This window comes from Lycium barbarum, chromosome 6 (assembly GCF_019175385.1).
Source record: "Lycium barbarum isolate Lr01 chromosome 6, ASM1917538v2, whole genome shotgun sequence".
NCBI lineage: Eukaryota > Viridiplantae > Streptophyta > Magnoliopsida > Solanales > Solanaceae > Lycium > Lycium barbarum.
In genome coordinates, this window is record NC_083342.1 from 12,770,997 (window position 1) to 12,793,534 (window position 22,538).

Here is a 22,538-nt window from a genome sequence, read left to right on the forward strand (position 1 = left end):
CCTCTTAATTTATTTGAACCCTTACCTTAGAATGTCATAACATTAGTGGACCTATTGGAGTTATATATTTGTCCAAGTGAGAACACCGAATGATTATTTTTCTTTACTGTTTTAATTTCATTCATTATTACTTTTTTACCGGGAGAGATATCAGGACATATTGCAGCTGTAGAGTCAATGTTATTTCAATGGGAAGACCACTATTTACTTTCAAAGCAAATAAAATTATCTCTATCTCATTTTATATTTGGAGAGTCAAATAAATTTTAAATTGACTAGCGTTTTTTAATATCTTTCAAATAATTTAAATTATTAATTATTATAAGTTATAGTACATTTTATATAATTTTTAATTGGTGATAGTGGTCCCCGATTTGTTTGCACTATACTTAATCCTATTCCAAATTTCAATTAGGAAAACATTATTAATATTTAAAGCAAATAATATTCCTAATCTTGCTTGCAGCAGAACTAACATTTTATTCCAAAATGACATTACTTATTTATGCTTAAACCAAATACAGTAACATATTCCTGATTCATCTGAAAGTAGCCCTCATCAGTCTCTATTAACCATATTCAAATATTTTTATTAACAAGTTACAATGGGTTGAAACCGCACCAATTCAACAAGCCGTCGCGAATCTGCAGTTTACACAGCAGCAAAATGTCACAAAGAAAAATCGATAGAAATTCTACGCGATTTTTGGAGAGAACAAGCTGCATCACCAATAGACAATCACGGCAACACAATTCTCCATTTTATTGCCATTCATGGGAACGCGACCGCGCAAAGATTGCTTCTTGAGGAGGACCAGTGAGTAGTCGAGATTTGAAAATTAGGAATAAGAATGGAGATACGGGTTTGCATGAAGCTGCTAGTAGGGGTGTACAAAGTAAACTGACAAACCGCACCAAACCGATAAATCGAGTAAAACCGAGAAAAAACCCGACTAGTGGTTTAGTTTGACTTGGTTTGGTGTTGAAAAAAAAAACCAGATCATAATTGGTTTGGTTTGGTTTAGTTTTAACTAAAAAAAGTCAAACCGAACCAAACCAACGCGACATTACATGTATTCAATTTTTTAAAATATTTTATACATAAAAATATTTATTTGTAATGTAATTTATAAATATTTCTTCAATTTTTTCGTAGTTTTTTTTTTATCTATTATCATATTATTCAAGCCTCAACTTAAAATTTTGAATGCCAATAAGTTTTATATCCTATGTATGTTAGTAACTCAAATAAAGTCCAAACCAAAACCAACTCAACATTAATGCTAACAAAAGAAATTCAATTTACCACTAGGAATGACAATAATGTTGGATATCTATTCTTTAGTTTTGCATAATTAATTTAGAGAGTGAAAATACATAACTTCAGTTTTTTTTCTTTGTCATGTAATTAATACTTATTAGCCGTACGTATTTTAGCATGACTTGGTATTTTTAGATTATGGTCATTTTCTTTATGGCTTGTTAATTAGCAATATTTATTTTAACCGATTTTATTAGCTTTTGTTGAATATTTTAATACAATGTCATCACTCTTCTCACATTTTGTGTTATTTTCTTAAGAAACACCTTAATTATATAGTTGTATCTTACTAGGACTAAAGAAATATTTGAAGTAAAAGTTATATGTTTTGTATCAAGACTCTTTCGAGAAAAACCAGAAAACCCCGAGAAAACTGAATAACCCAAGTAAACCAGAGGTTGAAAAACCTGAATTTTATTGGTTTGGTTTGATGTATAAATTTTAAAACCCGACGCAATTGGTTTGATTTGATTTGGTGTTTAAAAAGTTCGAACCAACCCGGTCCATGTACACCCCCAGCTGCTAGGTTTGGACGAAAATAAATTGTGGAAATGATGTTGAGATTTTAGAGTGGACTTGTTTTGGAAAGGAATAATAAGGGAGAGACACCAATTTATGTTGCTGCTGCAAATGGAAAGAAAGAATTGTTCACTTATCTGGCTGAGAACGATTTTAGTGATGAATTCACTATGACGAGGAACGATGGGAGCACCGTACCTCATGCTGCTGTAACTCATGAGTGTTACTGTAAGTAATCTTTATGATGAATTTTTACATTATCAAGTCAATGGGAGAGGCAGGCTAAGTAAAATAATATATTGGTGTTATTGATTATAGAATCTGTATGATGAATTTTTACATTATCAAGTCACTTTACCTGTTGTAGTAGATAACCTGTCTTAAAATTTTTGCATGTCGTCTAGCCACTTTGGAACAACATTAGATAGCATGAACTACTGTCACGACCCAACTAGGGGCCGTGACGGGTACCCGGGGCTAGCCACCGAGCACCACTCGCTCTAATACTCATCTTACTCATTTAATGCCCTTTTACCAATTTTATACACGAATTGTAGGAAAATCATATTTTATATAGAAACATAAATACTTATATACATTTGCCTCTCGGCCATCAAAATAACATATACAAATATAACATCTTGTGAGACCATCTAACCCACACTGCGCGTCTACGAGCCTCTACTGACATATTATACATATAGACGGAACAGGACTCCGTCGTGTGCGAAATACATAAAGGAACCAAAAGAATAAACATAAGCACCTCCGAACAATGGAGTGCTCTCAATCAGCTGACAGCTACTAAGAATCTGGATCAAGCTCACCTCCCTGTCTACCTGTGGGCATGAACACAGCGTCCGAAGAAAACGGACGTCAGTACGAATATTGTACTGAGTATGAGAGGCATAAACAGTAACAATATATCAATGAAATATGAAGGTATCAATGAGATAAGGAGGCATCAAGAAAGAGCAATATGTACTGACTATCAAGTATAACTGAAATAATGCATGCTGACTTACTCATAATCATTATCATGTCATGTATCTATACATATATAAGCTGCCCGTCCATATAGGTACGATGTGATAATGTATAAGCTGCCCGTCCATGTAGGAGCGGTGTAATAATCATAGCCTGCGTCCAGGTCTCCCGCGTCCGGGGTATAAGCTGCCCACTATAGTGGTGTGCACATCTACGTGCCTGCCCGACCGACTATAGCGCGGCGCGGTGTGAGAAAATACATACATATATATAGATATAAAGCATGCATAAGAGCCCAATCAAAAGCCATAGCTATATCGGAGCGACGTAACTTCCGACGTCATTATGGAACATTCATTGACATCCTGTCTCACCTTGAAGGAATTAACATATAAGGTGAGTGTAAGCAATAAATAGCATCATTAATATCATAGGATCATCACAACATGAGTTTTGGGATTTCTATACTTTACTCATTACCTTGTGTGGCTAATTATGGACATAGACTCATATTTTTCAGAACATAAGGAAACTCATGGATAAAAAGAGAGTCAAGCTATAAGATTCATGCCATAGAAAGAAAGGACTAGCCTCACATACCTTGAACTCTATCTAATGTACAACGTCTACTTCTCGAGCTCGCAGGTCTAAAATTAAGATAACATAGGCCACAGTTAGATTATCCACATCACTTACTAACCAATCCAAGTACGAATGAAACTTAACAAAATTCAGGCAGCATTTCCCCTGTAAACTTAACAATCCTCCAAATTCCAACTTAGCCAAACATCAATAAAAATACCAACAACAATAATACCAACAATTTCATATCAAACTAGAATTAAATTCATTCTTAAATTACTCCCAAAACAGCCCAATATACATTCGGATGCCAATGCTTATATACACTTCTTTATTTCCGTATATCCGTAATATAACAACAACAACTACAGCCAATCCTCCGATATTCCAGCCCAGAAAACAGTTCATAACGACCACCAAACATCCTACATGATAACAATAATAATTTATCTGACTTCCCGCAATTAATTTCGTATTTCCCATGTCATAATTTAACTATGACCTAGACGAATTTAAATATATCTAATAGAGGAGAATTCTTACCTTATATTCCAAGAAATAATCTTCTTCCTCCTTACTTTAATATGAAGAAAGTCCGAATTAAATAACGCGACAAAACAGAACAGTGAAATCGAAGTATAGAGCAAGATGCGCTATGTTTCTTCGTGATAGGGGTTATACGTTTCCTGAAGAAAACCGTGGTTGGTGGTTCATAAAAATGAATTATGTTGCTATTGATACCTAAAAGGATTATGTTTGCAGCTTTCAAAAAAAAGTAGAGATGATGCACTTTCCATCATTTGTTGGATTCTTTACAGAATTAAAAGGTGTCATTTCTACCTTTTTCCTTTTACACGTGCAAGGTCTATCATCTATCTTAACTATTACTCATCATTTTTTTCCATGCCATGTGTCATGTGGAGCTACCATTACTCATCACCTATCCACAGAATTATTAATCAATACCACAAACAATTCTTTACTCTCCCATTATATTTAATCAATTATGCTTATAACTAATTTTTTGATCTCAATTTACTTTAATGCCAATTATTTTTATCACCCTTCATATACTCATTGTCATGATTATGTGACATAGCACTAGTCCATAGCCCATTTTGGTACACACAAAATATTATTCTCAATCACCGTGGTCACACTTGTTAAGACCCAAATTATTTTTGGACTTCATTCCTCACATATACCAAGTTCTTGTTTTTCATGCTTAAATATAACCAAATTCTCCGGATTCAGATAAATTTCCTCATGTTGGACGGTTCACTTTCCTATTCCAAAAATACGGAATATCATAGCTTGGACCGTATTTCACTCAAATAAACTTTAAACCTCGACGAAACTTATTTTCTGCTATTTGTTTAACTTCTGATATTTACAACACATCTGTACCATCAATCTAACCACCTATAAACTTGGGGGATAACCTTGTGTCCATTACTAATATCATTTAACTGGTACACTTTCCAACGCATGAAAACACGGGATGTAACAACTACATGCAAAATAAATGCCTTAATTTCAGGCAAAAATGGCTGCACTTCAATCATATATGCCTGAATTTCAGTCATACACAACTTCAGTTCTTTCGAAGTTGGTAGACTTGCAAACTTTTACGCACTGCGGGTATGACTTAGATGGTGTTCCCAAAATCGAGTATCTGTATACTTTGGCCTTTTCAAGATTACAAATCTTATATTTTAGGAAAGTTTACCTGTAAATATCCTTTGAATCACCTGATAGTGTAAATTTTCTTAAACTGATGATGTATATACTTGTGTTTTCGTGATACTGCGTGCTTTAGCTTGGGGAAAAGTTTTATGTTTCTCACATTGTCTTGAGGATATTTATCTTATAGCCTATAGTAGATGAATTTTACCACTTCAATTCTACACAATTGATCAATACATTTTAACATGTATGCTGTAGAAAATTAACTTTCTTTGTAGGTTCAATTCTCATTATCCCTCTTTCCCATTCCCGGTGTCACGCCCCGAACCATGACCTAGGCATAACACGACACTCAGTGCCTTGCTGCATGTGACCGAGCGAATCACATAACTTGCTGAGTCTACATGGGACATGAACTGATGCGGAATATAGAGTAAACATGCATGAATTGTGAAAACTTGGAGTTCAATAATCATAAATCTGAAAATATTACTATTATTATTTTATCATGAATGCGGAATTATGGTAATGTAGCCATTAAGGCCAACTCAACTGAATATGACAACTGACTAGTCTATGAAACCTCTGACACGAATCTGTCTACTAAACTGTTCACCGGGACAAGGCCCTCAGCATACCTTAAATGCATAATTGACATAAATAGAAGCAAAGACACAACCCTGAATGAGATGGGGCTCACTAAAAGCTGATACGAGCAATGTCCTAACGAGCAAATCTGCTGTCCTGTCAATCAATACCTGCATCATGAAATGCAGGCCCCCGGGCAATAGAAAAGGAACGTCAACACATTGAATGTACTGGTATGTAAAGCAACTGAAAGAAATAACACGGGACATGAAATAACATGATAAGAAGTGAAACTGAAAACCTGGACATGGACATGAACATGAATACATAGAAGTAAAGTCTGAAAACAGTAAATCAATGGAAATACATATATATATATATATATATATATATATATAATTGCTTGTAACGTGGGGAGTGCTATAGTATAACCGACAACATGATCTGGTACTTGCGTCCTACCAGCAGAACACTCACACCTTGCCAGGAATATGAGATTTAAGTAATAATAAGCATGTAAGGATCCAAACTGCATAATGAAGGTGCTGCCTCCTTGTTGACAACCCTTATCCTACGGTGGCTACGTAGTTTCAGGCTATCTGAGCCTTCTCGGTTAACTAAGCAAATCCCAAAAAAAAAAAAAAAAACATGAACATGTAAAATAAGTGGCACTTGCTGCCCATGGTTTTCATGAATATAACTTGCTTGTACATGGATATCATGAATTATAGCTTGCTTGCATGAACTTGTAAAATATGTATTATTTTCTTGAAAATAACATAATATATCATAAACTAGCATACATGAATACATGGAATGAGATATATGGGTTTTTCATAGATTACGGACAAATTTTTAATAATCATAAAGAAATATTAAGAACTCACCTTAATCGCTCCAAAACTTGAAGAAAAATCTGAATCTTTGAAGAAGAATTCCAAAAGCTTTGAATTTGGAAACCTTGAGAGGATTTTCACTGATTTTCGTAGCTACAGTTCGTGGCTCAAAGGATATTGTTCCGGACCTCCAAATCCAATCTTCACCGTTCATATTTTATACTTATGTGTTATGAACACTAAGTTAAAATGTGAGATCAATCCAACGGTTATATTATCAGGAAACACCAAATTAATATGGCTAGTCGGAATGAAACTCAACAGGAATATACTAGAGTTTTTCTCCAACTTTTTACAACTCTTGATTTTTATAGGGTAACGGGATGGATGGATTTATTATAGTCTTTATAAATGATAAATCTTGTAGAATACAACGGTTCTTGATTAAAATATTTACCTTGGAGGAAACCTTAGGAAACTAGATTGCCAAACCAAATTCTTGAAAGTTTCTTGATTTTTCTTGATTGCAAGAATGAGTTTCTTGCAAGATTGAAGTGTCTAGGTTCTTTAGGGATGGAGGTACAGAGAAAAAGAATAGTCTCTTTGGGTTTAGAATAGTGTTAGGGACGTTTTTACTTCATACAATAATAAAATAAGGAGTCCCAATTCGAGTAGGAAAAGGCTAAAAACGTAACCCAAAATCTGAAAATTCTGCTCCAACCAGTGATAGTAAAAGAGGCATAACTCTTAGCACAGGGCTCCGTTTGAGTTTCATAAGATACCGTTGGAAAGATATTCCAAAGGGCTACAACTTTCATGTTTTAAATTTTCTCAAATTATCAACTAATAAAGGAGTTACGGGTTTCCGAAGTAGGCTAGTCAACCACTTTCGTAATACGTATAAACTTTCAAAATTTTCTCTAAAACTCTACGTTACGAGTCTAACATGAGTTCTAAGATACGAGGTGTTACAATATCTCCCCCTTGGGATCATTCGTCCTTGAATGATGGGTCTTGGTTAGGTATGGGACTGGACATGGCATGAACACATGAACGTGATGAAAATGACATGAAACATAAGAGCTTGACATGATTACATGAAAACATGGTCATGGATCATAAGAACTGAATACGTGATTATATATAAACATGTACATGGGAACATGAAACTAAGTAGCACCCACATGAGCTAGAATCATGAAACCATTATCCTCGATTCATAAATAATGATTAAGAGTTACTACTAACTCTAGAGTTTACGAAAATTATGGCAGGACTTCCTTCGTAATTCGGACTCTCATGACATTTCTCAAACGCCTGTCAGCTAACTAAAGTATCAACATAAACCTCACATGGTATCTTAATACGTATGATGTGGCATAATCTTAATTACTGAATCTTGAATGTGGCTAACATGAATATTGAGCTGGCCTGAACACATGATTATTGGCTAAATGATTACATGATTACTATACATGGGGTTTGGAAGAGAATTTGTAGGCATGAATGACATGAGTACTGGAAAATAGGCACGAACATGACATGATTACCTGGACGTGAGGAGCATGACGTGGGACATAAATACATGAAGACTGGCTGGCATGAAAACATTAGTGCTAAACTTTTGTAAGATACAAACACGTGTAAACATGGACATCAACATGAGATCTGAATGTCAAAAACATAATTGTTACAATATGAGGGTTGAATACTGAGCGCAGGTAGGATCTGAACACTTAGAGACTTTATCATAGGTGTTCATGTGTTACCACGATAGACATACGAGATAAGAGTACAACTTGGGCTCTGAATGTAAGTGCAACTCCGTGCGAATGAGATAGAGTTGAGTCATATACTAGGAATATAATTCTAACATAGGTATTCATAAAGCTCTGGCGTAGGCATGACATGATGTTGACACCTAATTTTGGCTCGACGTGCTTAAAATTAACGTTTTGGGGGGCCCTGATTCGTTAAAGAGCACGAAATACATTTTTTACACATTTTTACATTTTTTCAACAATTTATTGATGATCATCCTTATTTTAGGAATTTTCTCAATTTATTGTCATTTTTTTCAAGAATCATTATTTTGCACATGTACAGCGTAATACTATCATTTTTTGTGCAATTAATAATTGTTTCTTAATTTTATAGCAATACATTTTCATATCATAGACATTAATGTTTATATTTTATACTTGCGTTATTATTTATACATGTATTAATTAACTATATTTTAGTATAGTCTGACAGTGTAGAGAAAATCGAAGTAATTAATTTTTTAAACGCAGAGTAAAATTCGATCAAGTCAAGTCAAGGTTTCATCATTTTTTTTTTAAAGGGGATTAAAGTAAGCATTTAGGAGGTAAAAGAATGTGAAATAATAAGCATTTAGGAGGCAAAAGAATGTGAAATAATAATGGGACAAAAGAATGTGAAATAATAATGGGACATGATCATGAATTCTTGAATCATCACTGTGATGCACGCCGACAGCTTTTCTCATGCCTACTCCCACTCACATATATTTAAGTTTCTCCCTTTTTTCTATGTGTATAAAAAATAATAAAAAGCTAATCTCCTAAGCTCTTTCTTGGTCTTGACTTTTTGTATTTATGATATTATTATACATAGCATAGCACTATCTATCTCTTTTGTCAGACAATTTCTATATCTCCATGACAAAAAAAAAAACTATTTTCAATCGTTTGAATGACTTCCCTAGAAGAATGACTAGGAAAGATTAAAGAATAGCAACCAAATCCCCATTTCATTCTTATTATTCCCTTATCAACTTTTTCATGGATGAAGATGATTTCTCTTCTTCTTCTAAACACAACTACCCTCCTCCAAGTTACAATCAGTACCAACAAATTTCGAACACCAACCCACACAACCACAAACCACCGACGCACCACACCACCAAACAACTTGTAACCACCACCAGCCCATTACGCCCTCCGTTCCTCCCTTTACCCTCTTTCCCATCACTGCTCCGACGAGCTACGACCAACAACAGCTGCGAACCATCACACCTCCACCACTTCGTCTCCATCTTCTAGCTCCCTCTCTTTCATTTTGGGAAAAAAATACTTTCTCCTCTTCATTTGCTCATCACTTCCGATCCCCTCATTTTTTGCTCAAAAGGGGGCTCTCATTTTTAGTTCTTTGCCTAACAACACTTTGCATACAATAGCGATTTCTGTAAAGACTTTTTTTTTTCTTTATCCACACTCTTACTTCCATACGTTTTTGTCAATTATTTTCTGCATTTTACATCTCATATTATTTATAATTTTTTTTATTTATTTTTTTTACCTACTTTGCATTTATGTGCATCTATATACCATACACATATTTTTTATATTACACATTATGTACATACAACTTATTGTATTGATAGGCTTGGCTGGGTACTTCACTAGTGGCTGGCCACCGGTAGAATCTTTGCGGTGATTTATCTGAACATACTGCTACACCGCTATCTCGCTATCTTTACCATCGTCTCATCATTTTTCGTATCTTTTTATTTTTTTTTTGTTTTGAGGCTTTGGTTTCACTTTTGCTGTTTTATTTATTTATTATTATTTTTTTTTTTTATGTTGTGTGACTGATATTGAATAAAATTCTTTGTTGGCCGATGAAGAAATTTCCGTCGATTTCCAAGGCCTTCCATGTACAAAGACGGGTGTTTTTTTTATTCATTATTTCTTTAATTCATCCGATAGTTATTTATTTTCTTACTAACATTTTTTTATTAAGTCTCACGCAGGTATCCGGAGTTACTTTTTGAAGATGACACTCAAAAGAAGTTCAAATAGCTTCTTAAATTCTTTGTTTATATATATATTTTTTTTACATTCTTAAATTATGCAAGCATAAAATATAGTGAAACTTTACTTTTTAGGGTGTAGGCTAGTGGTATTTATTTATGATCTGCTTAGGTGATTTAAATTTCATGTGTTTTAGATAAATTAATATTAGACAGTTATTATTTTTGTAGTTAATATTCTTATAGTTATCATGTTTCGCCAGAGTTTTAATTTAGTAGCTTAGCACACTTAAGTAAATAAATAGGGTGATTTGCCTCGATATTTAGGTTTTAAAATGTACTCTCATAATTAATTGATTAGGTGTACATACTTAGCTAGTTAAATTAGTTAACACACTTTGCGTGCAGAATAATTTCATGTCCATTCCTTACACCTTTTCACATACTCAAGCTCTTAAGTTGTAGATAACCTTTTTAAATAATTGTTTATATCACATATGTTTAAATCTGTTTTTTTTTTTCATTCAAAAGCAAATCGTTCATTGTTAAGTAAATATCTTTATAATATATTCATTTAAAGCTAAAATTTTTAGTCACGGTAATTGCGCACTTTATTTACTTGTAAATTATCACGTAATACGTATTTTTATACATATGTAAATACTTACACCTTTTACTACATAAACATTCATGTTAGTTATTCTTAGTCTAAATTCTATTAATTTTTGTAAATAATAATCAAGCCTTTTACACATACCTCGTATAGTTAAATTGGTCCAGCCGGGAACCACATTTGTGGATTCTGAAGGATGCCTAACACCTTCCCTTCGGAATAATTTGAACCCTTACCTAGAATCTCACTTATTTTCGTAGATCATGTTAAGCTGCATATATTAATAATTCATAGGTACCCTAGTATACCTTAAATGCTAGGTGGCGACTCTGTACATAATTAATTATTTTCGAGTTCCATAAGTTGTGCTTTGTTTAGCCTTTGGTAAAAATAGGGTGCAACAACATGGCGACTCTGCTGGGGATTACTTAGGTTCTAACCATATGGACTCAATTTGTTATTCGAGGTATGTTGTCTTTATTTGTATTTTTCTTTATTTTACTTGCCTGTATTTATTTATCATGTATATCCTTCCCCTTGTTCCCTTATTTGTTTACGTACACATCTGCTTTTAATTTCATACACTGTATTATTGCCTTTTGTTTTACTAGCAAGTTTTATTTACCATACTCATTTTTTTACTTTATTGTAAATTATGCATCTTGCTTTTACTGTTTCTCTTTGATTGCTATCTTTTGGTGGTTTTATATTAATATTCATATGTGTTATCGGTTTATATAAAATGGCATGTCGTTCATATTTCCTCCACTTCTGAAAAACTCACACTATCACACGTACACGCGAGGTGTTATTTGCGCACCCGCGAATTTTTTCGTAGAATCCAAATTTTAGGAGAGTTGGCGTATGCGCGGGGTGCCCGAGTAACGGGGACCGCGTAGCCTTCTCACTCGAGTAGTCCGCTCGGGAGCCTTGTGTCATAGGAAAATCAACTCTTAGAATTCCTAGGTTACTGTACATCTCATTTTGCAGTTATTTTTAGCTAGGTTGAATTTTATCTTTTATTTCGAACATTTTTTCATTTTTTCACATACTCTTTATTTGTTACATGTTTTGTTTTTAAATAAATATTGTGTTATTTGCTTTGCACTGCCTTAGCACTTTATCTAATTATTTTTAGTTGACTCGTGTTGAACCCTGCATTTTGTAAAAAATAAAAATAAAAAAAAAATTCAATCATGCATTTTATACCCTATTTGCAAGAACTACGCACACCTGATTCTCTTCTTTGATGAGATACGTAGGCAACCCTTTTGGGTTCGGTATTCATTATTCATAAAAAAAAAAACTTTATTTTGAAAAAAAAATCACAAAAATATTTTATTTCTTTCTATCCTTTCTGCAAGAACTACGCACACCTGATTCTCTTCTTTGATGAGATACGTAGGCAGCCCTTTTGGGTTCGGTATTCATTATTCATTATTCAAAAAATCACAAAAAAATTCTTTATTTTGAAAATTCACAAAAATATTTTTTTTCTCTTTCTATCCTATCTGAACGAACTACGCGCACCTTTTTGGGTTTGGTACCCCTATTCAAAAAACACAAAAATATTTTTTAGATTCATATCTTTGACTTGGTTGGTACCAACACAGTTAGAATGTGCATAGGAAAGAAACAAGTAACAATCAATATGATGGAGAGGACTGACTTCGTGGTAAACTATAGATTCTTTTGGTACCTCTCATTCACACTTTAAGTGACACTTGAAAAATTCTCTTGCATGCTTGTAAGACAAGAACAAAACAAACCTCATTGTTTCATGTGCATTGTGTGGTTAGCTTTATATAACGTTCAATTGCATTGCATTGTGATCTAGAACTTGGCCTGAATATCTGTTGAGACGAAATTATGAGTAACACTCAGCATAGAAAATGATCGTAGGCCTTCTTTGACCCGTTTGAGCCTTTCTAGCCTACCAAATGGCGTTATCCCTAGCATTCCCCCTTTGAGCCTAAAGCCTTTTCTTTTACCACCACATCATAAGCCTATACCATTTCTGAGTGCTTACATGCACTATCTCTCTCTTGGCCCAACCTCCCTGAGCGTACTAAAAAAACGTGCAACTGCGGATAGAGATTTGAGCTGAAGCTTCAAAAAACAAAAAAGGATTCGATCGTCCCAGAAAAACAAAGGCTAAGAACGACCTCCAAAGCAAGAAGGAGCCCACACAAAAAAAAAAAAAAAAAAAAAACTCAGTCATTCGGGATCTCGGACATACAACCCGTTATTTTTTTTTATTTTTCACACTCAGGCATACAACCTGGAATTACTATCAAGACCTCGGGCATGCAACCCAGGTCAATTCTCTTAATCCCCACAGAGTCTCGGGCATGCAACCCTAAACTAAAAAAAAAAAGTGCTTTAACTTGCAAAAGAGGCCGCACAAGTACAAAAGAAAGGGACAATAAAACAAAGTGGATCAGCGTCAGAGCACACAAATACTAAGCACAGATATAGTGCAATGCTTAGGGAAGGATTAGTCACTCCTTACCCAAATAATATCCTACCCTTTTCCCAAGCCTACATTACAACACCATAACAAGCCCTACGTGATTCTATGCTAAGGTTTCTCTCATTAGTGGATACTTACATGACGGCCAAGCTTATGGTATTACAATTGCAAGCATTGAACATCTTTCTGAGTTTGAGTGTACTTCTCTAGATGTCTCAAAGTTCAAAAATACTGAATATGTGTGAAAAGGGACTTTCTTTCTGGTGAGGGCACTTGAAACATGAGGATAGGTATAGTTCATAATCCTTGTTTGAAGCAAAATGAACCAATCTTGTCGATCTTTAGGTATGTCTGAGGTACCACTTGAAGCTATAGGAATTACCAATAAGTCGATCTTGGTTTGTTGGACGATAAATAATGGTGAATTCTTATGCACAATACTAATTGTTGGTACCAACTGAAGTCGGGGCATGTTATATCAATCATTGTTATTATTAAAAAAAAAACAATTTTGCTGGATTTTGCTTTCGTGATTTTGTTATTTTTTTTTTCTTAATTTTGTTTTTTATCGTTGCACAGTAAATATAGTTCAATGTTGTTGTGTTGTTACTAACTCTACGAGGTATCGACATCTGGTCTTACCATGAAAGATCCTCGTATTTCTCCGCTGAAGCATGAAATTGGGAGAACATTTTTTTAGTAGCTAAAAAAAAAAAAAAAAAAAAAAAAAGCAAGTGCACATCACTTTCCGCTGGAAGTATGCGAATTTTTGTTTGTTTAAACTGGGACAGAATTTTTGAGGGGGCCCTCAAAAATTCCACCAATGGCACATTTTGAGACAAAAGGCACGGGCTCATCTGGCCCCACAGTAGGACACTGCATTGGCTCGTCCAGCCCCACAACAGGACATCGAGGGCGTCATAGTCTAAAGGCACCATTTCATGGCCCAAGAACCTTACCTTCTGCACTTCATTCGCGCCGAAGCAAAGGCGTTACCCTCCACACCAGCATTGCTTTATCACTTTCAAATGCCTCTGCGTATGCTCGCAGCCGCATTGCATTGCACCTGCATTGCTCACCGCCTTTTATTACTGCCTGGGCCATGCACCGCCCTTTTAAATTTCTGCATAAGGCTGTGCACCGCCTTTCATATGATGCATGGGCTGCGCACCGCCCTTTGCATCGCTTTCATATATTACATGGGCCATGCACCGCCCTTTGTAATTTCTGCATAAGGCTGAGCACCGCCTTTCATGTTGTATGGGCTGCGCACCGCCCATTTAAATTTCTGCATAAGGTTGCTCACCGCCTTTCATACGTTACATGGGCCATGCACCGCCCTTTGTAATTTCTGCATAAGGTTGAGCAACGCCTTTCATATGATGCATGGGCTGCGCACCGCCCTTTGCATCGCATTCATATATTACATGGGCCATGCACCGCCCTTTGTAATTTCTGCATAAGGCTGAGCACCGCCTTTCATGTTGTATGGGCTGCGCACCGCCCATTTAAATTTCTGCATAAGGTTGCATCACTTTCATACGTTACATGGGCCATGCACCGCCCTTTGTAATTTCTGCATAAGGCTGAGCACCGTCTTTCATTGATGCATGGGCTGCGCACCGCCCTTTGTAATTTCTGCATAAGGCTGAGCACCGCCTTTCATTGATGCATGGGCTGCGCACCGCCCTTTGCGTCGCTTTTATATGTTACATGGGCCATGCACCGCCCTTTGTAATTTCTGCATAAGGCTGAGCACCGCCTTTCATGTTGCATGGGCTGCGCACCGCCCATTTAAATTTCTGCATAAGGTTGCTCACCGCCTTTCATGTGTTACATGGGCCATGCACCGCCCTTTGTAATTTCTGCATAAGGCTGAGCACCACCTTTCATATGATGCATGGGCTGCGCACCGCCCTTTGCATCGCTTTCATATGTTACATGGGCCATGCACCGCCCTTTGTAATTTCTGCATAAGGCTGAGCACCGCCTTTCATTGATGCATGGGCTGCGCACCGCCCTTTGCGTCGCTTTTATATGTTACATGGGTCATGCACCGCCCTTTGTAATTTCTGCATAAGGCTGAGCACCGCCTTTCATGTTGCATGGGCTGCGCACCGCCCATTTAAATTTCTGCATAAGGTTGCTCACCGCCTTTCATGTGTTACATGGGCCATGCACCGCCCTTTGTAATTTCTGCATAAGGCTGAGCACCGCCTTTCATATGATGCATGGGCTGCGCACCGCCCTTTGCATCGCTTTCATATGTTACATGGGCCATGCACCGCCCTTTGTAATTTCTGCATAAGGTTGAGCACCGCCTTTTATACGATGCACGGGCTGCGCACCGCCCTTCGCATCTCTTGCATATGTTTCATGGGCCATGCACCGCCCTTTGTAAATTCTGCATAAGGCTGAGCACCGCCTTTTATATGTTGCACGGGCCACGCACGCCCTTTGAAAATTTCTGCATAAGACATTGCACCGCATCTGCCTTGTTTTATTATTATTTTCTTAATGCCCCTGCGTATGCTCGCAGCCGCATTGCACTGCACCTGCATTGTTCTATTGTTTTCAAATGCCCCTGCGTATGCTCGCAGACGCATTGCACCATACCTGCATTTGTTTGTTTTAAATGCCCTGCGTATACACACTGCACATGCATTGCATTATCACTTTCAGATGCCCTTCAAACGCATTGCATCATGCCTTAAAAAAAAAAAAAAAAAAAAAAAAAACGTCCATTAGTTATCACCTTTCGAACTACATTGACCTAATTCTCGTGATTGACGAGATATATAGGAAGCTCTATGCAGAGTTCGGTCACATCAGGGCGAGAATCATTCTTTCCCCAGCAAGTACACAATCTTGCACCTTCCCAGTATCTCGTGGCTCGATACTGGGGCAATTTTGAAAGAGACGACGTGGGTATGCGAACATTTTTTTTCGGCCCTGAACAATCCTTCCCGTTTTATCATTTTTTCTTTTCATTGCAACCCTACCTACAGACTGAGAGTATTATCAAAGCTCTACCAACGTCTGACCTCTTTCTCCGTACATATCCTTCTAACAATTCTTTGTCGAGCCAAAATAGGCTACATGTCAACGTCTTCGTCCGAAAACTCTTTCATCGTCTCCGATCGAAGAGGGACAAGTTGTTGACACCTAATTTTGGCTCGACGTGCTTAAAATTAACGTTTTGGGGGGCCCTGATTCGTTAAAGAGCACGAAATACATTTTTTACACATTTTTACATTTTTTCAACAATTTATTGATGATCATCCTTATTTTAGGAATTTTCTCAATTTATTGTCATTTTTTTCAAGAATCATTATTTTGCACATGTACAGCGTAATACTATCATTTTTTGTGCAATTAATAATTGTTTCTTAATTTTATAGCAATACATTTTCATATCATAGACATTAATGTTTATATTTTATACTTGCGTTATTATTTATACATGTATTAATTAACTATATTTTAGTATAGTCTGACAGTGTAGAGAAAATCGAAGTAATTAATTTTTTAAACGCAGAGTAAAATTCGATCAAGTCAAGTCAAGGTTTCATCATTTTTTTTTTAAAGGGGATTAAAGTAAGCATTTAGGAGGTAAAAGAATGTGAAATAATAAGCATTTAGGAGGCAAAAGAATGTGAAATAATAATGGGACAAAAGAATGTGAAATAATAATGGGACATGATCATGAATTCTTGAATCATCACTGTGATGCACGCCGACAGCTTTTCTCATGCCTACTCCCACTCACATATATTTAAGTTTCTCCCTTTTTTCTATGTGTATAAAAAATAATAAAAAGCTAATCTCCTAAGCTCTTTCTTGGTCTTGACTTTTTGTATTTATGATATTATTATACATAGCATAGCACTATCTATCTCTTTTGTCAGACAATTTCTATATCTCCATGACAAAAAAAAAAACTATTTTCAATCGTTTGAATGACTTCCCTAGAAGAATGACTAGGAAAGATTAAAGAATAGCAACCAAATCCCCATTTCATTCTTATTATTCCCTTATCAACTTTTTCATGGATGAAGATGATTTCTCTTCTTCTTCTAAACACAACTACCCTCCTCCAAGTTACAATCAGTACCAACAAATTTCGAACACCAACCCACACAACCACAAACCACCGACGCACCACACCACCAAACAACTTGTAACCACCACCAGCCCATTACGCCCTCCGTTCCTCCCTTTACCCTCTTTCCCATCACTGCTCCGACGAGCTACGACCAACAACAGCTGCGAACCATCACACCTCCACCACTTCGTCTCCATCTTCTAGCTCCCTCTCTTTCATTTTGGGAAAAAAATACTTTCTCCTCTTCATTTGCTCATCACTTCCGATCCCCTCATTTTTTGCTCAAAAGGGGGCTCTCATTTTTAGTTCTTTGCCTAACAACACTTTGCATACAATAGCGATTTCTGTAAAGACTTTTTTTTTTCTTTATCCACACTCTTACTTCCATACGTTTTTGTCAATTATTTTCTGCATTTTACATCTCATATTATTTATAATTTTTTTTATTTATTTTTTTTACCTACTTTGCATTTATGTGCATCTATATACCATACACATATTTTTTATATTACACATTATGTACATACAACTTATTGTATTGATAGGCTTGGCTGGGTACTTCACTAGTGGCTGGCCACCGGTAGAATCTTTGCGGTGATTTATCTGAACATACTGCTACACCGCTATCTCGCTATCTTTACCATCGTCTCATCATTTTTCGTATCTTTTTATTTTTTTTTTGTTTTGAGGCTTTGGTTTCACTTTTGCTGTTTTATTTATTTATTATTATTTTTTTTTTTATGTTGTGTGACTGATATTGAATAAAATTCTTTGTTGGCCGATGAAGAAATTTCCGTCGATTTCCAAGGCCTTCCATGTACAAAGACGGGTGTTTTTTTTATTCATTATTTCTTTAATTCATCCGATAGTTATTTATTTTCTTACTAACATTTTTTTATTAAGTCTCACGCAGGTATCCGGAGTTACTTTTTGAAGATGACACTCAAAAGAAGTTCAAATAGCTTCTTAAATTCTTTGTTTATATATATATTTTTTTTACATTCTTAAATTATGCAAGCATAAAATATAGTGAAACTTTACTTTTTAGGGTGTAGGCTAGTGGTATTTATTTATGATCTGCTTAGGTGATTTAAATTTCATGTGTTTTAGATAAATTAATATTAGACAGTTATTATTTTTGTAGTTAATATTCTTATAGTTATCATGTTTCGCCAGAGTTTTAATTTAGTAGCTTAGCACACTTAAGTAAATAAATAGGGTGATTTGCCTCGATATTTAGGTTTTAAAATGTACTCTCATAATTAATTGATTAGGTGTACATACTTAGCTAGTTAAATTAGTTAACACACTTTGCGTGCAGAATAATTTCATGTCCATTCCTTACACCTTTTCACATACTCAAGCTCTTAAGTTGTAGATAACCTTTTTAAATAATTGTTTATATCACATATGTTTAAATCTGTTTTTTTTTCATTCAAAAGCAAATCGTTCATTGTTAAGTAAATATCTTTATAATATATTCATTTAAAGCTAAAATTTTTAGTCACGGTAATTGCGCACTTTATTTACTTGTAAATTATCACGTAATACGTATTTTTATACATATGTAAATACTTACACCTTTTACTACATAAACATTCATGTTAGTTATTCTTAGTCTAAATTCTATTAATTTTTGTAAATAATAATCAAGCCTTTTACACATACCTCGTATAGTTAAATTGGTCCAGCCGGGAACCACATTTGTGGATTCTGAAGGATGCCTAACACCTTCCCTTCGGAATAATTTGAACCCTTACCTAGAATCTCACTTATTTTCGTAGATCATGTTAAGCTGCATATATTAATAATTCATAGGTACCCTAGTATACCTTAAATGCTAGGTGGCGACTCTGTACATAATTAATTATTTTCGAGTTCCATAAGTTGTGCTTTGTTTAGCCTTTGGTAAAAATAGGGTGCAACACATGATACATCAAATCTGAGTAGAATATTTTTGAGATAATTAGTACCATAGAATACCTGAAGGGATCTCACTATGAACTTGGAACATACCTTACGTCTAACCTTACCTTGTTCGCTCTGAAACATAGATATGAATATCTTGGCTTACCTTGCTTATTATTGTAAGCGGATCATTAAGGAGTGAGAGAAAGGGATCATTCATACGAATCAGACAATTCATCTTCGAAGATAGACGTGGCATGGGTACATCAGACTGAAGAACATAACATGGAACATGTATACATGGAAATGGGACTAATATGGCATAAGACACAAATACATGAGTAGCATGGAATGGGGCATGAGAGACACGACATTTACATAAGTACTTTGAAGCTACATACCTTGACATTTGGACATTAGGTCATGAATATTAAAGTGTGAATAAGACATAAGTGTGACTTAAATGGAGTATAAGTTGTAGGCTTCACTCATGAGTACCTAGAGACATAGGGTTGGATAAGATATCACTTTTGGAAATTAGCTATACCTACAGAATGGGACATGGTTAAACATAGTTTACTCTTATTACTGTAAGTCGACACCCTCATTATAAAATAAGACTCATGAAAGAAAGGATCATAGGCATGAATGCTTCGTTCGTCAAGCACCTAAGGCATAAGTAGAAAGTTACCTTGAACTTAAACAGGGCATAGGTACTTTGAAAAAGAAAATGGCATCTTTTGTGCCAAGCTACGAGCTGCTTTAAAACAGTAGCCAGAGGAACATAAGCATGAGTTACGTAGGATCGTGGGTAGGACATCCATCATGACTTATTCTTATCATTACCTACCAACCCCACTGTTATGTTATTTCTATGTGTGGATGCTCAAAGAAGTCGGCCGTGGGCACGAGTACGTGAGAACGTAGGTAGCATATCTTTGGAGTTGAAATAAATCATTTACCTAAGGCATTTTTCCCTTGTTCAAGGACCAGATGGGCATTCCATAGGATTCTTAGTCTTTAAACTATTGTGTTACCTTCTCCTCAATCATTATCAAAATCAACATCATATTCGGAAAGCACTTAGAAGCTAGAACGTGGTCATGGGTATAAAAACACGATAGATACGTGAGACATGAATGCAGTCTTTAACGTTGCACATGAGTACAATCTGATGTGAGAAACATGAAAGAACATTCCCTTGCATAGCTTACTATCATATGGAGTTTTAATTCTTGTATCTTAAACATGGAGTGTAAAGCTTTAACAAGGGCATAAGATATGTATGCTAGGCATGTGTAGAGTACGTTTGGGCATTGGTACTACATAGTGCATGAATTATTTTGGAATTGGAAACGTTACACCCTTAAAACCCGCTATTCGATCTAGAACTTTATCTCATAACATAAGTACCTAGTACTTGATCTCAACGGGCGTAACAAAAATCGTCTCCTACGCACCTTATCTTGGCTACATGAAACTGTGATCTTCTGACATTATCCTCTGATGCCTATCAACTTACGAAACACAACATCTATATCGACACCTTATCATATTATCTCCCCCTTAGTTCAAAAGTAGACGTCTAAAGCCTGTGGATCCCTTAAGTTAGCGATAAGTGGGCATTTAGTGGTTCCGCTAATTTCCTCTAAAATACTGACGACTCATTTATTTAGCTTACTTCAAGCAAGTCTTACTTAGTGGGAAAATTGTATTACTTAAATGAATGGGTTTCTAATGCACATAGGTTGCATAACCTGGCTTTTTCAGTCTTGGGGAAAACTCTTTTCTGATAATTCTTAAAGGCTTTTCTTTTGCAGCTTGCTCTCTTACTGCTTAGATAGTTTTCTTCTTTCACCCGTATCTATACCTCGAATTTAACTTAAACCCTTTGGGTTCTAACGCGCCTTCGGTGTATTTAGACGGCTGCCCACTCACTAGTATTAACTTGACTAAGTAACTCAAATCATACTTCTATTAACTCTGCTGAAAATTTCTAATTCACTGTATCTACTCAAACTTACTTACTAAGCTTCTGTTACCACTTGCTAGTATCATATTCTCTAATTCTTCTCTGAGTACTAAAGTGAAACATAAGGTTATTTCTAACTTTTCCTCCTCATCTGACTCTATTCTTGGATTGTATACTATCTTTCTGAACTATAGACATAGATCACACTTAGGGAAATTTCATCTATCTCAAACGAGAAATTGGAACAACTAACCCCCACTTTCAAAATTATACCATACTATACACATCAGGGATAAAATACTTAATAACATAACTCTAAGAGAGAACTGTCATATCTTTTTATCTCATAGAAATATTTGCTTATTGTAGTAACTTACTAACATCATTCTCTCTAGGTCTGATCTGAATAAGCTTAAATAATTTAAAACTATCCCTAAAAATTCAATGTCGTCTGCTCGTGGTTTTCTTATCGCATTCAGTCCCTTCTTAGTCATGTAAAAATATATCTTTGGAAAAAGTATAGACTTTCTAGAATTATAGGTGGTTGATTCTTAGGCTATTCCTGCTCAAAACTACCGTGGACAATTTATGCCAGTTGCGGTTAACTTCATAGCATGCTACCTCGTGGGGTCTTAAATCTGAACCATTATCCTTATACTATAGCTCTATAGTCAAAGAGTCCAAATAACTTTATTCTATAGGGTATGTAACCTATATATACAACCATATCGAAACTTCTTTTTCTTTTTCAAATGATACTATCACCTAATAAACACACCACACACTATTTGGCAAGTCATGGGTCTCGAATTTCCTTCTCGCCACTTACGCATCCGATACGTTCAGAATTGGATGGAAAAAGAATGTTACTTACTGCTCTAAGCTTCATGGCACGAGTTAAAATAATTCCCGATGACTCCATCTAAAATCAACACACCGATAATGATTAGATTTACATCTTCCTCATTCGTTGAGACAAAGCGTATTCGGTAAAATGGGGAACAATGCACGAGTTCAATTGATTTCTGATAACATAGGTCTATTGCACGATCTAGAGTTGAAAGAAGTGAGACAATCCTAGATGTCTTGGTGGTCAACTATTAATATGTGTGGCGCGCACACACATATAAAAGTGACCCCACTGGACACAGTTTCATAGATTCCCTAAGACAC

At 35.6% G+C, this 22,538-nt stretch overlaps 1 long non-coding RNA gene and 1 pseudogene across 2 annotated transcripts; one reads left to right on the forward strand and one right to left on the reverse strand.

The window, feature by feature from the left end:
• Nucleotides 1–605: 605 nt before the first annotated feature.
• LOC132600002 (uncharacterized) overlaps nucleotides 606–22,538 on the forward strand; it is a 30,991-nt pseudogene continuing 9,058 nt past the window's right edge.
• LOC132599569 (uncharacterized) lies at nucleotides 2,392–4,229 on the reverse strand. Of its 2 annotated transcripts, XR_009566878.1 has the most exons (3): nucleotides 3,953–4,229; nucleotides 3,428–3,474; nucleotides 2,392–3,201 (listed from the first exon to the last, which is right to left on the reverse strand). It is a non-coding gene; the product is annotated as an uncharacterized LOC132599569 (long non-coding RNA). The 2 variants fall into 2 exon arrangements; XR_009566877.1 differs by having other exon boundaries at nucleotides 2,392–3,474.